Source organism: Galleria mellonella, unplaced genomic scaffold (genome assembly GCF_026898425.1).
Source record: "Galleria mellonella isolate WM207_F2 unplaced genomic scaffold, CSIRO_AGI_GalMel_v1 utg571, whole genome shotgun sequence".
NCBI lineage: Eukaryota > Metazoa > Arthropoda > Insecta > Lepidoptera > Pyralidae > Galleria > Galleria mellonella.
Genome location: NW_026442121.1, coordinates 104,143 through 118,499, shown reverse-complemented (window position 1 = coordinate 118,499; position 14,357 = coordinate 104,143). Strand labels below are relative to the sequence as shown.

At 34.2% G+C, this 14,357-nt stretch overlaps 1 protein-coding gene across 4 annotated transcripts in view; it reads left to right on the top strand.

Annotated features, from left to right (window-relative positions):
- The window catches only part of LOC113509355 (protein Wnt-7b), an 85,988-nt gene that overhangs the window by 35,703 nt on the left and 35,928 nt on the right, over positions 1-14,357 (top strand). The gene's annotated exons all lie outside the window — the stretch shown is intronic.

Sequence of the window (14,357 nt, the reverse complement as noted above, 5' to 3'; positions counted from 1 at the left end):
ATCTTCAGGCAAATTATTAGATCGCTGCTCGGAGTCAGGCTGCGAATTCAAAGTTTGGGTGCCAAAAGGTAGAACAAAATGGCATTCAGAAATTGATGGCTAATGCAAAAAGTTGTAAAACTTTTGGTAATAATAGTGGTGATCAGTCTTCGAATGTTGGCAGTCACATACATACTAAATCTAGCGTAATTAAACAAAATAATTCTAATGAAACAACTTGCTAATTTTTGAGAGTTTTTCATTGATTTTAAAAGAAAAAAAATATGTTTTATTTATATATAAAAAAGGAAATTTGTTATCACCAATATTATAAGGTGTACAGGAAATATTCGAGCTTCGAGAAGAATATTCAGAGTACTTTTTACTGTACTATCCATCTATCCTGTTTAAGAGGAGTCAGTGGAGCTCTTGCCACTCACTAAGATTTTCAGCGAGTCTCCTCACCTCTTGATACGACACGACACCAACTCCTTCCTTGATCTGCCTGGTGTAACTATGTCTCGGTCTCCCTCTTTCCTTCCTTTCCTCTATCTTACCTTCTATTATAATGTTCATAAGTTCGTCGTGTCGTATCAAGTGTCCCAACACTTTCCCCCTTCTGTCCTCAATAATTGTAATAATTTGTCTTTTTTCCTTAACCCTAAGCAGGACCTCCTTATTGCTAATACGATCCCTCCAGCTAATTTTCTCCATTCTTCTCCAGCACCTTTACTGTTGTTATATGAAATTCTTGTCACGCGAAAGAAGTCGCAGGCAAAACTAGTGATGCTTTAAGTAATAATAAATTTAAGTGGATGTTTCCATTTTAGCCAGCTATTTGCGCAGTCATGTCCTTCCTTATTTATACGCAGTACGTTTAAGTACCTAGTTAGACCACAAATCCACGTCCGTATTCAATTCCTAGTTGCACATTGCCTTACTACTACCTTACTACCTGCACAACAAGGTATCAAGTAAATTGTTTCAAGTCTCAACATTATATACATACTAGCTGAATTACGAAGGAAGGGAAAGAAAGGAGATTGTTAGTTTATATATTTTGTTTTTTTTTTGTTCATTTTTATTTGTGCTCTTTTATTTTCATTCTTTTATCTCTTTTGCTGTGTATTATGTGTATGTTTTTTTTTATTGTAATTTGTGTGCTGTAAGTAATGTAAATAAATTATCTTTCTATCTACCTATCTTCGCCTGCCACCTTTCATTCAAATCCGTTCAGAAGTTTTTGAGGGAAAGAGTGACAACATCCATTCACCCATACATTCTCACAACATAATGGGGGGAAAGAATTTAACAATCTCTAACGGAATAATTAATTCCTAACGCAATGAGAACCTCACAGCTCCATTGCTAGCAATGAACCCTGTCAGGTCGACCTCCACACGGTTCCCTCTGGAAACCATCGTGATTGATTTACTGTTAAATTCGTCACGATGGGCTAACTGTGCTGCTTTCATCGTCACCTATCATCCCTTGCTGGTGCCCCGCCAGCGTACACCGATAGCGCAAGTGGGGTACCATTCCAATATCACCCATTACAAGACCTGGTTGCATCCTTACCTATCACCATTCACTGGTGCCCCGCCAACCAATTACGTAGCCAATTATCCAATTACGTAGACGGGACATAATTCTATATTTTTTTTTATACCACAAAGGTAGCAAACTAGCATACAACCCGTCTGATGGTAAACGATCATTGTAGCCTATGGACGGCTGTAACACTAGGGGTGTCACGTGCGCGTTGCCGACCCTAAAGAAACCTTAATATGCCCTTTTTTACAAACCCCATAATGTAGTCTCTAGAGAAAACCTCGACAGGGAGCTCATTGCCCAGCGTTCGAGGGAGAAAATTCCTTTGAAACCTTACTGTACGTGACCATTTACGTTCAAGCATTTGAGGATAAATTCCCTGTCGATGGTAAGCGATGTAAATAATAAAAGGTGGTCGTAGGCATCTTTTTTCTATAAAACGAGCATGCAGCTTACTTGGTGTTTTTCAAAAAATTCCTCAAAACACAGTCCATTATACCGCTTGTCATTAAAATAATATTGTTTCCCTCTCGCACTCTATTTCTTAATAATAATTTAATTTGACGCCGTTTTTATTATCTTTCTTCAGTTAAATTTAAACATAAAACTTCAATTAACAGATTTAAAGACACACTCGTTAAGTCCTAAATTGCTGCTACTAAAAACATTTTCCATTAAAAGTTATGACGTAAATAACACAAAATTGTCCAAGCTATACATCAAACCGTCTTATTAAGGCATCGAAACACCGATAAAAAACCTAAAAAGACATAGTTCAACAAAGAGAACACGATTACAATACGCCGTACCCCGTAATTACGCCCAATAAATCCGCGAATGTGAGCCGAAGCGGACAAAACCAATTTTCAATAACATAAAACAAACAAAAAACAAATATCAAGCGATCAGTCTTTGTGTACATCAAAATATTAAGTGGGTGCGCGCTACATGAATACTATTCCACGGTTACTTACGTGCGTGCGTGCGTGCGTGCGAACGACACGAACATACGCATCTGTGAATACACTCGCTGGGTTACCAATATAGGGATCTTTTCCCTAAAGTTAGGGATAAATAATCTTATCTTCATAATTTTCTAATAATAATAGTTTAAGTATTATTATTACAATTTACAGGTAGATTTTGAAACACATTTGTGAATAACGCTTTTCGATTGGCATCAAAGTTTACAAAGAAAGTTTACAATTTAACTACATACATTTATTTTGATACCGCTTTTTGTAATGTCCAATAAGAACATTGCATATAGCTGAGTAAACCATTTTAGTACTTTTAATTTAATTTTACTATTATTATTTTTTTTTTTTAATATTAAGCGTAGAGTTGACCAGTAAATAAATTTATTTATGTATATGCTTTTTTGCATTAAGTTTTAATATACATAATAGGTTATAACGAAAGAGAACACAGGTGGACTTACGCCTTAAAGGGATTTCTACCCATCAACTTTGAGAACTTAAATATTTTTGTCTTTCTTTCTTTCTAATGTATAGAATTTAATTTTACATTGGTCCTATCCTAATTTTGTTGTGAATAAAACTGTTAATAAAATGGAAATACATCCAATTAATTGGTACATGCAAATGACTCAAGATCATTCGTTCTAGCAGTTTCTAGCAGATATAAAGATAGAATGATAATAATGATAATCTTTTTAGTGATCCTAAATGGTTTTACGATAATAAATATCATATTCAACATTAGTCAGGTCATGGGTAAAATTTTTAAAAGTTGGTAACCCTACTACCCATATTTGCTAAAAGATTTAGCTGCCAAAGAATTTGAACTGTAGCTATTGATGAAAGCCAATTATAATTTTTTTTTAAGGAAACAATGGCCACCACTGGTACCGCAATACTTCGATGCCTCGTCTTTTTTTTTCAACAAGCATTTATTTTTTCTTTAATTTTATACAGGTTGGCAAACCAAGAGCATGGTCTATACTGCCTAGTCATTTTTTTTTTGCACGCTATCAACCAAATACCAACCTTTATTACTAGGTAATAGTAGATTAACTTAAACCTCTCCTGACTACTTAACACTTGAAAAGTAACGAGTAATTGTAATATAATTGTTATATTTGTATGCTTATAAGTTATTTGCTTACATGTTTTTATTAATACTACTTTGTTGTAAAAATGCTATATACAACTATATGCATTCTTTATATTTTTTCCAACCACTCTTTGGAATCAAGTTCCAGCAGCAGTATTTCCGAACTGATACGACAACATAACCTTCAAGAAAAGTGTTAAGAACAATCATTTTTAAGTAATGCAACCTTTTTATTAGTTTTTTTACGTTCATAGCATATACAAAAAGAGCATTTTAAACGGCCGGCAGCACACCTGCAATGCTGTTAGTGTTGTGGGTGATCATGGGCGGCGGTAGTCACTTACCATCAGGTGAGCCGCATGCTCGTTTGCCCCCTGTGTAAAAGTAAATTATGCAATACAAAAAGAGAAGGCTCTCAATTCGTCTGCATTTTCAGCTACGTTATACTATTACGAGTAGTTTCGACTCTGAATCTTGGTCTTGTATTAATTTTGTGACAATTGATGTTATTTTTCATTACGGAGTAAAGTTTTACTTAATGTGAAGCTATTTCGAGATACAGAATTCCGCAATCTTATAATATTTTTAATCCAATGCCTCTATGGTGGAATCCTGCTACATACCACGATCTCTCTCGTCATTCGTTTGTGTTTTGTTATTATAATTTGACTATTGTAATAGTATTATTATGATTGCATATGCACACCGTACACGTTTCTGTAATTTGCCGAGTTCAATTCCGGTGCAATCATCTCTTCATAAAATTGTTATGGGCCCATTTGTGTACGTTAACGGCTCCGTGGAACATCGCCTTACCTGATTTCCAAACGCAATCTGATGCGGACGCGCCCTAACCCATCATTACCGCCAATCCTTCCAACTAACTCCATAAGCGAAACGACTGTGTGAAATCGCCTTTATTCCTATTACGATTAAACAAAAAAGAACTTTAGGCTCGATGGGTAACAACCAAAATTACTTGTCGTTATGTAGTTATGACAGCTGATCGATTTGAAATTCAAACTTAACAGCCCCGCCTACTCGCGCACAATACCTTATATGCTGTTTTAGTTACTCCCCAGTTAACGTTTCACCCAAAAGCTATTGTAGTTTAAACATTAACGTTAACTTTCAAGTCGCTGTTTCTATGTTCTTCTACTATTGGACACTTTTTTTTCTACTTCTAAATCATCGATCAGAAGTTTATGACGCCGATGAAGTTAGAAGGTCTTCTTTTCTCGTGATCATAGCATTGCTCCTTATACTCATCATATATTATTGATTGTTTTTTTGATACAACTTAGAATACCAAACAAGCTAACGGCCCACCTGATGGAAAGTGATAACCGTCGCCTATAGACAAAAAAAATATCACTAAGCTATATATTTCATACTTCCTTTATTAGCCATGTAAAAAACTTCATTATTATTTTGGCACGTCATGTGCTATAATACAAATGCGAATAAATAGACAATATTAACACAAAATTACCTCATTTTTATAGTTAAATTTTCAAATTAGATATGTACAAGATCAGTAATTATAAATTGATAGAATAATAGAAAACTCTAGAAGTAAATGACCCAGATGATGGCACCTTTATTTAACTTGTAATTCATCAAGCAGTTATACTTAGATCTTAGATTACCTAAATAGAGCATACAGCCTCAAAAACAAGTCAACTTTTTGTCAACTAATTGTCATTTTATTTAGTTTTTTTATCAGTGTTCTAAATACTTACACACACAATATATCTTAATGTATCTATATTTAATTATTTAATAAATAAAATTTGTTTTTACTCATTAAAAAGATGCAAACAAAATAAATATAGAAGTTATAAAGGAAACACACTATTAACTATTTATCAACCAAAATTGTATGAAAAAGTCTATCTACTCGTATGTAATCTACGACTTAGATATTCGTCATTTTAAGAAGTGCAAACTACAAAAGAATAACATCTAAGTCCTCAAAAATGACAACGATTTATATTGTTACCAGCTGCATGTATTTATACGCATGTTTTACAAATAAATAAATCTTGAATCTTGAAAGCACAATTGTATGAAAAAGTCTATATAATGTACGACTTAGATATTCTTCATTTAAAGAAGTGCAAACTACAAAAGAATAACATCTAAGTCTTTAAAAATAACAACATTATTTTTTCATGGTACTCTTCTGTCTGGCATAAAAAAAATATGTTTCGTTCGGCTCTGAAATTCCATGCATGCTTTCATGGTAGATAGAGTTGCGAGTCATGGTGCCAACATTATATGTATGCGTTATGCAACACTTAATTCGTGTATGCGTGTGTGTGTGTGTGTGCGTGTGCCTCCCATTGTGATAACGAGATCGAATAAAATGCTACGTACCATAATAACAGCTGCATTGTTGTATCGGTAACGAGCTGTCGCAATCGACACTCTAGCAAATTATTTATATTGAACAAATTTCTAATTTCTATAATCGATTATCAATATATTCATTTATTATTTACTTGTAACATGATATACATGTAAATATTATAATATATATATATGTGTATATATATATATATATATATATATATAAATTTTTTTATATATATATATATATATATATATATATATATTTTATGTATTATATGTAGATATATTATGTGTATATTATATTTATATTGTTTATTGCCTTAATGTGTTACTATAATTATTATATTTTTCACCACATCTGCCCTTCATACGCTTTCTGTTTTTACCCAATGGTTAGCTGGTAGAGAATGCCATATGGCATTAAGCTCGCCACTTGTACAAAGTTTTATTGTGCAATAAAGAATAAAATAAATAAATATTATGTTATTACAGTATGTCAATGTTAATTTATATATTTAATCGCTCCATTATCTTAATTACAATTTTAACAATAGCAACACATACAATATTCTACGAGTATATATCAATCAATCCGTTACATTAGGCTTACCATTTAATTAAATATAATCGATTCAGGATTAGCAAGGCCTTTATTAATTTGATGTAGGGATTTACTTAACGGTGTAACAGAAAATAACCGGGGGGAAAGGGATTGTTAGTAATGGAGACTGAGAATCCCATTGCTAGCAATATACCCAACCAGATCGACCTCCTCGCTGTTCTCCCTGGAAACTATATTCATCATGATAGGCTAACTAGTCTGTTTTCATCGTCATCGATCACCCTTCACTGGTGCTCCGACAGCGTATCCCGTTAGCGCAGGCGAGGTTACTATTCCATTTTCACTCATTAAAAAGCAGAAAATAACCTTTTCTTTTTTAATTATATACCTTTCCTTTATTACAGGCCGTAAATATGAACGCAATATAATAAAATCAAATAAAAAAAAACTGATCTTCTTTGAAAGCTTGGTAAATAAAATAAAAAGCTATTGCATATTCAAAAGAATTTAATGGAAATAAAATGATTTATAATTCAGATAGGTAATGTCTCGAACATTCTAAGCATGGAAAAAAAAGAGGGAAAACATTTCAAAATATTGTCGTGTATCATATAATTTAGATGATTACGACCTCAGGGCAGTCTTAAATCAAGCAATCCTTCCTAGAACCGATCAGAAAACATTCTAAAAATGTCTGACATAATATTCACAGCAACATCACCGAAGGATATTACTTTGAGAAACGTTTTGGTCGCGATATGTGTCCACGATACCACTAGAAATCCTTTTTTTTAGTACGTTTTTTCCGTTATAGAACAGGCTAAGGTCGTAGTCCATGCTGCCTAGTCTTCAGTATGATAATTTGTCGGGTATAACTATAAATTCTTGTAAATCAGTAGCATCGTTTATCCACATTGAGAAAGGTAAAGGAACTAAGCTATACAGCTATACAGCCTGTTTATTAGAACATTATTCGTAATGATATTTTTTTTCCTTATTTTGGTTAATCTGATTCATATTTTGACTGCATGATAGTCAAATTTAATTTAATTAAAAAAATATGTTACTACGACTAATGACCTAGCACCGTTTAGAGGCTTTTTCGTAAATTCAAATACTTCTCTATACTCAACTTGTTCAAAAATAATGTGGTTGAGCACCTCTGTCCTAGTCTTTTATACATTATGTATATATATATATATATATATATATATACATATATATATATATATATATATATAATTCGAATAAGAGAATATTAATAAAGTATATCCCATCAAGTACAAGGGTGGAGTGCGGTGTGGCTTCAGCACTATAGCTTCGCGGCTGAATCATTAATATGATTCAGACGAGAAGATTTACATCATTCTCTTCTATACATAGGTATGTAATGTATATATATGCTATGTTAATTTCTATAAACTTTCTTTTGTATTTTCTGTATAAAATCTTACTTAGTACACTTCTTAATTTGTAGTAAAAAACTGAGTACTTCTTTCTTTTGAATGTCACTTAAAACCATAATGTTACAATGTTTATTATAACACTAATAGTATCGTGGTATAATGGAACCGCGTCGGTTGCGCAGCGGACATTTTACGACGCATTTGAACCTAAATTAAAGACTCCAAATGGAGGAATTAAACGGATACTTATACGACGCGTGTACCGCGTTGGGCAATGCGTTTCTAATTTATTGGTTTTTGACAACTGCGCCCCGCCCGCTCGTACCTCAGGATTAAATGTCAGATGAGACTGAACCACAGATAATATAATACTATATGTACCAGTAGCCGAAGTATTCGTGACACCGCGCTGCCTGCTGTCTATCGATTTTAATCTACCATAATCCGTAATTATCAAGACGAGATAAAAGTGAAGAAGCAACGTGCTTTATTGGTTGTTTTTTAATGGGTGATAATGGAATGATAACCCCACCTGCGCTATCGGTATACACTGACGGGGCATCAGTGAGTGATGATAGGTGAGGATGAAGTAAGTCAGTTAGCCCATCGGGACGAATTCAATAAGAATTAGCCACTATGGTTTCCAGGAGGAACCACGTGGAGGTCGACTTGATAGGTTATACTGCTAACAATGGGACTATCAAACCCCATTGCTAACAATCCCTTTCCCCTCTTATTGGTTGGTTTGGTCTATACCAATGGAGTAACGACCTCAAATATTTTGCAAAAAGATGGATGCAGGTGACTCAAGACTGTAATTGGTAGATTATAAATGGGATCTGTGTTCTGTAGTAGACAAATAAGGGCTGAATGATGATGATAATCCATGTGTATGCTACTCTCTGACCGTGCTCCTTTCTCGAGCTGACTTCGCCCCGTCATTGTAACATAAATATGACCATTCGAATAATACGCACTGTTTACGCTACACACACATTTACGCGTTTATCCTATGTACACATCACAGGTACGCATTTCATTTATTAATGTAGTAGTTTTTTTTTTTTTTGATGGGTGAAAATGGTATGGTTAATCCGCCTGCGCTAACGGGATACGCTGGCGGAGCACCAGTGAAGGGTGATAGATGAGAATGAAAACAGGCCAGTTAGCCTATCATGATGAATTCATCAGGAATTAACCGTGATAGTTTCCAGGGGGGGCCGCGAGGAGGTCGACCTGGTTGGGTATATTGCTAGCAATGGAATTCTCAGTCTCCATTACTAACAATCCCTTTCCCCCTTAATGTAGTAATAGTAGTACTCCTATGAATTATGTCCTAACGAAAAAATAATTACGATAAAATGAATTTTATTTACTAAATATTTGTGATTGACAGTAGCAGATTTTAAAATTAATTACAATTGTTCAGCAATATTTATTTATTGATACATTTGTTCTCTTCCCTCCCCAACTAATTGCTCGCCCCGACTTCGCCCGCCTGTACTAATGAAGAAAACCTTTCTTCTTTATAATATTAGTATAGATCATATATATTACAGAGGGGGAAAGGGATTGTTAGTAATGGACACTAATGCACTAATGGTCTCATTATTAGCAAGCTCTGACAGATCGACCTCGACACGGTTCCACCTGGAAACCATTGTTTCTAATACTTGTTACAGTCACGATGGGCTAACTGACCTGCTTTCATGCTCACCTATCATCTCTCATGCCCCGCCGGTGTAAACCGATAGCGCAGGCGATGTTAGTATTCCATTATCATGCATTAATATATATATTATAAAAATAATTACCAAAATTAGTCCAGAATCATAAAGCCGTATAATAAAGCCGTAAACGTTGACCATGATATCGATATCTTTGGTAATTCTTTAGTGCAGTTTACTAGACTTATTAATAATATGGATTGGTAATTAGGTCTTTTCTAATTGTATAATTGTTAGTTAGTATACATTGACGCTTATCTGTGAGAGCTGTATACACCTTTAATTGATGTGTTCATATGACCTTAAGCTTGGTAGTGAGGAGTAAGATTTTTTTGTTCAAACTTAGATTTAAGCATTTTTTAATAGTAGTTTTTCTCTTTTACTTACTAATAACATTGTATATTGTCTACTTAATTATTGTGAGCATATTGTTGGTGTGTCTTTTATAAATAAATAAAAAATAAATAAATAAAATAACATGCACACAAAAATTTCTTTACAAACCTTCCCCTTTTAGTAGTCGCTTTAAAACATGTAATACCGATCAGTAATAGAATAGAGACGTAATCAAATTTATTATAACTCGTACCTGTAAATTAATTAAATTTATTATAAGCCGCGTGAAGATTATAAAACTTGGTAACGAGCGTGTAGGCAACGTGTAATCGCATTATTAATGTCTCTATCGGCCCGGCGCGGCCTCCGCCACTACCATCCACTGTATCCGTTATTATACACACACCCACTAATGTAGCAACATTACTGTTAAATTATACTTCGATATCTGCTTTGTTTATAAAGAAATACTATCTTGAGACTGAAACAGAAACGTTTATCTAGTATTTGAAGATAGTGTCTGCCATTTATATTTAAAAAAGTATGTATGTTTATTTTATTTGTTTTTTTTTTTTATTTACCTTTATTTTCTTGTACCTCTCTTGTATTATTATCATATTAGGTTTTAACTGTCCACTGCTGAACATAGTCTCCCTGTAGGGACATTTTGCCAGTAGTTGTCACGTTTGGGATGCGGATTGGCAATTGCAGTTAGGCTTTGGACATATTTTAAGAAGGACGCTGCTGCCCATCCCTCGCCCTCCGTTAGTCGCCACTTACGACATCCACGGCAAAGGCAGGGGTGGCCTATACGCCGAGACCACCTGCACTAGATTACCCAATAATTATTTTCTCTCTAACTACATTGGCTTCTCAGGAAGAGATTTCTTTTACGAATAAGCCCACCCTTACTAACAAATTGTTAAAGTAATCGCTATATATTTTTTTTCCTTTCTATATATATATATATATATATATATATATATATATATATATATAGAAACGAGATGCGCAATAAATAATTTAAGATTATGTTCCACATAAAAATACTTCAGCTGTGGTAAAACCAGTTATTTTTATTTTGAAATTAAATTACTATACTATATTTTTAATATTTGTGAAGAGAAATTAATCTATTTATTATTATTATTATTTTAATAAAATTTCTATGAGACTAATTTGTCAGATAAAAAAAGAATTTTCCAAATCATCTAAAACCGTGATACCTCACTGTGATTATTTCTTGTAATTGTTTATATTTATAATAAGTTTACTATTGTAGGAAACAATAAAGAGTATCTATCTATATAAAACTATTACAAATTTTAAATCGACAGCAATAGCAGTTGTTAAGATACAACATCATAACAGACGGACCGATAAATGGACTTTGTCCCACGTTTATAACATTCTACTGCGGACCCATTAACGAAAACATTTCTAGACTTGAGCAATTAAAAACAAGGAAACCTTTCTCTGTAACTGGCTACAGAGCAAAAACATGGGAATTTTTATCATTAAGTCGACGCAGAATATTATTGCTATAAATCATTTACACCGATAAAAAACAAGTCATAATATACGCAGGTTTTTTTTTTTATATTTGAAATGACACAGCCCACCTGATGGAAATCATCACATACACAGTAACAGTACCCCTCCATCATTGTCATTCCTGATTATTTTTTTACACTTAACTCTTATTTGAAAAAAAGCAACAACTGTGTTTACCCGTTCTTCTTAGCTGAAATTTCATTCCGAATTGGGTGGTAAATAAAAAAAAAATAGTATTATTATATCCATGGTACTGCTCATGTCTATAGGCGACGGTTACCACTTTCCATCAGGTGGGCCGTCAGCTTGTTTGCCATTCTAAGTTGTATAAAAAAAAATAGTGTTTTATTTACTTGAATAAAAATTATTTTTATTTTATTTTATTAAAGACTATGATGTTATGCCTTCCTGTAAATTCAACGCCATATTGTTTAACACCGAGACAGTCTTCGAACACTGACTACACTGGTACATACCCAAGCAAATGATTTCTTTGAAGTCTGAAATTATCTTCACCAGTATACCTATATTAGAAGCTATTAATATCATTTGCTTGGGTACCTCTGTCCCATTCGTGTTTCTACCATGAAGCAGTTGTGTTTGCATGGCTGTGTTTCGGTTTGAAGGGTGGGATATGGCGTGAATTTAAAGGGTACAGAGGAATAACACCTGAGTCCTCAGGAATGGCAACGTATGGGGGATATCATGGGCGAAACAGTCCACTCTGTTATGTCCATGGTACTGCTGATGTTTATAAGCGACAGTTACCACTTTCCATCAGGTGAACCGTCAGCTTGTTTGCCGTTCAAAGTTGTATAAAAAAAAATACACACTGAGATAATTTCTCGCATGGCCAGTTTTTGTATTTATTTTAATGCCAATTTGCAATCGCTTTAATCTGCAAAATTGTGAGGTCTAATAAATCTAATACTTGTTTATAGGTTTTTGTTTAACAACAAAACTTTTTCAACAATTTTTAGATATACTTTTCCTAATTGAGTGAGATAGGGGATCATTTTATTTACTTAACTTTTTTTTATTTTAAATTAACAAGGCGAAGTTTTAAATTTAGTTATTTGCTAAGAAATAAAGTGTTTTATCATTTTTGAAAATATCGTTCTTCTAAGAAGATGAGAGACACTGAGGCGGCATTCAAGCATATGGCCCACTTGATGGTAAGTTGTTACCGTAGCCCATGAACGTCTGCTATACCAGGGATATTACGCGTGTTCCCGACTCTGAAGAAACCTATTTACTCCCCTTCTAAAGAAATTAAAACAATGCGAATAATATGCCCAGTGTTTGTTTTGCGCGCGGAATAGTAAGAAAATGTTATAATGGCACTAATTTGAATTTTAATTCCCATCTTTCATTCATCTTTTATTTATTAATTTATTTATTTATTTTACACTTTATTGCACCAAGTAAAAAAAGAGAAATAACAAACATAGTAAATATTAATGAGAAGTGATACAAAAGGCGGCCTTATTGCTAAGCAATCTCTTCCAGACAACCTTTGGGTAGAGGGCATTGAGAAAAAGACAAAGGGTAGGTGGCGCACTATCATATAAATATTATCATATACAAACATATATACAAACATGCACATACATATATATATACAATATATACACAATTAAGTATATACATAACATATACATACTTAACAGCACACATACAGCAGAAGAAAATGACGAAGGAAAACGAAGAGAGAACACAGGAAAATAGTACTAAATTGAGAGGTAATAGGATTTAACAGAGGTTTTGAAGCTAGTAAGAGTTTGAGCGCACCGAATAGAGGCAGGTAGTAAGTTCCATAGGCGAATTGCCTGAAGAGTAAAGGATCTAGAATAAAAGGAAGAAGAATGAGTGGGAAATATAATATAATAATATCATTGGCCTGACTAGGATACTGTCAATATCACATTGAAACAAACAACAAAAACATGTAACTCAATACGGTAAACGGTATATGATTACCGCCGCCGGATGGACAGGCGGACGGACAATGCGACACGCTCTGTGCCTCTCTATAGCCAGTCTGTACGAGCCGCTGTTGGTTTTTCAAATTGGATAATTATCTCGTACAAAGGACTGCTGGATGTATGTAATTATAATTTTGTCATTTAGAGAGAGATTGTGACACTGGTCCCCATTATGCGGCGAGTATTGAGATACACATATAGCTAAATATCTATACTATGTACCTAAATATATCATCGTCACTTCAGCCGTCAACCATTCACTGCTCTCCATCCAAAGGTTGCGTGAAAGAGATCGCTCTTAGCGATAAGGTCGCCCATTGTTTTCTCATTGTGATTATTTCTTGTAATTGTTTGTATCTATAATAAGTTGACTATTGTAATATAAGCCTCCCCCCCCATTAGGGGAATTTTGCCAGTTGCCACACTTGGTAGGCGGATTGGCAATCACAATTAGGCTTTGGTGATGTTTTAGGAGGAACGCTACTGCCCATCCCTCGGCCTCGGCCATTAAGTTCCCTTAAGTCGCCTCTTACGACACCCATGAGAAACAAAGGAGTAGCCTATTCTATGCCGGGACCACACGGCACCTGAATGTATAGTTATTAATAAAAGTTATTTTAAAATTTACGGTTATTTTTTAACGATTTACGTTACGACACCCACGGGAAAAGAATGATGGGCAGTAGCGTCCCTCTTAAAACATCGCTAAAAGCCAAACTGCGGTTACCAACTCGCCTGCCAAGCGTGGCAACTACTGGCAATACTCCATATGGGGAGGAGAAGAAAAAAAAAGGAAAAGCTTTATGGAGAAGGCTTATGTCCAGCA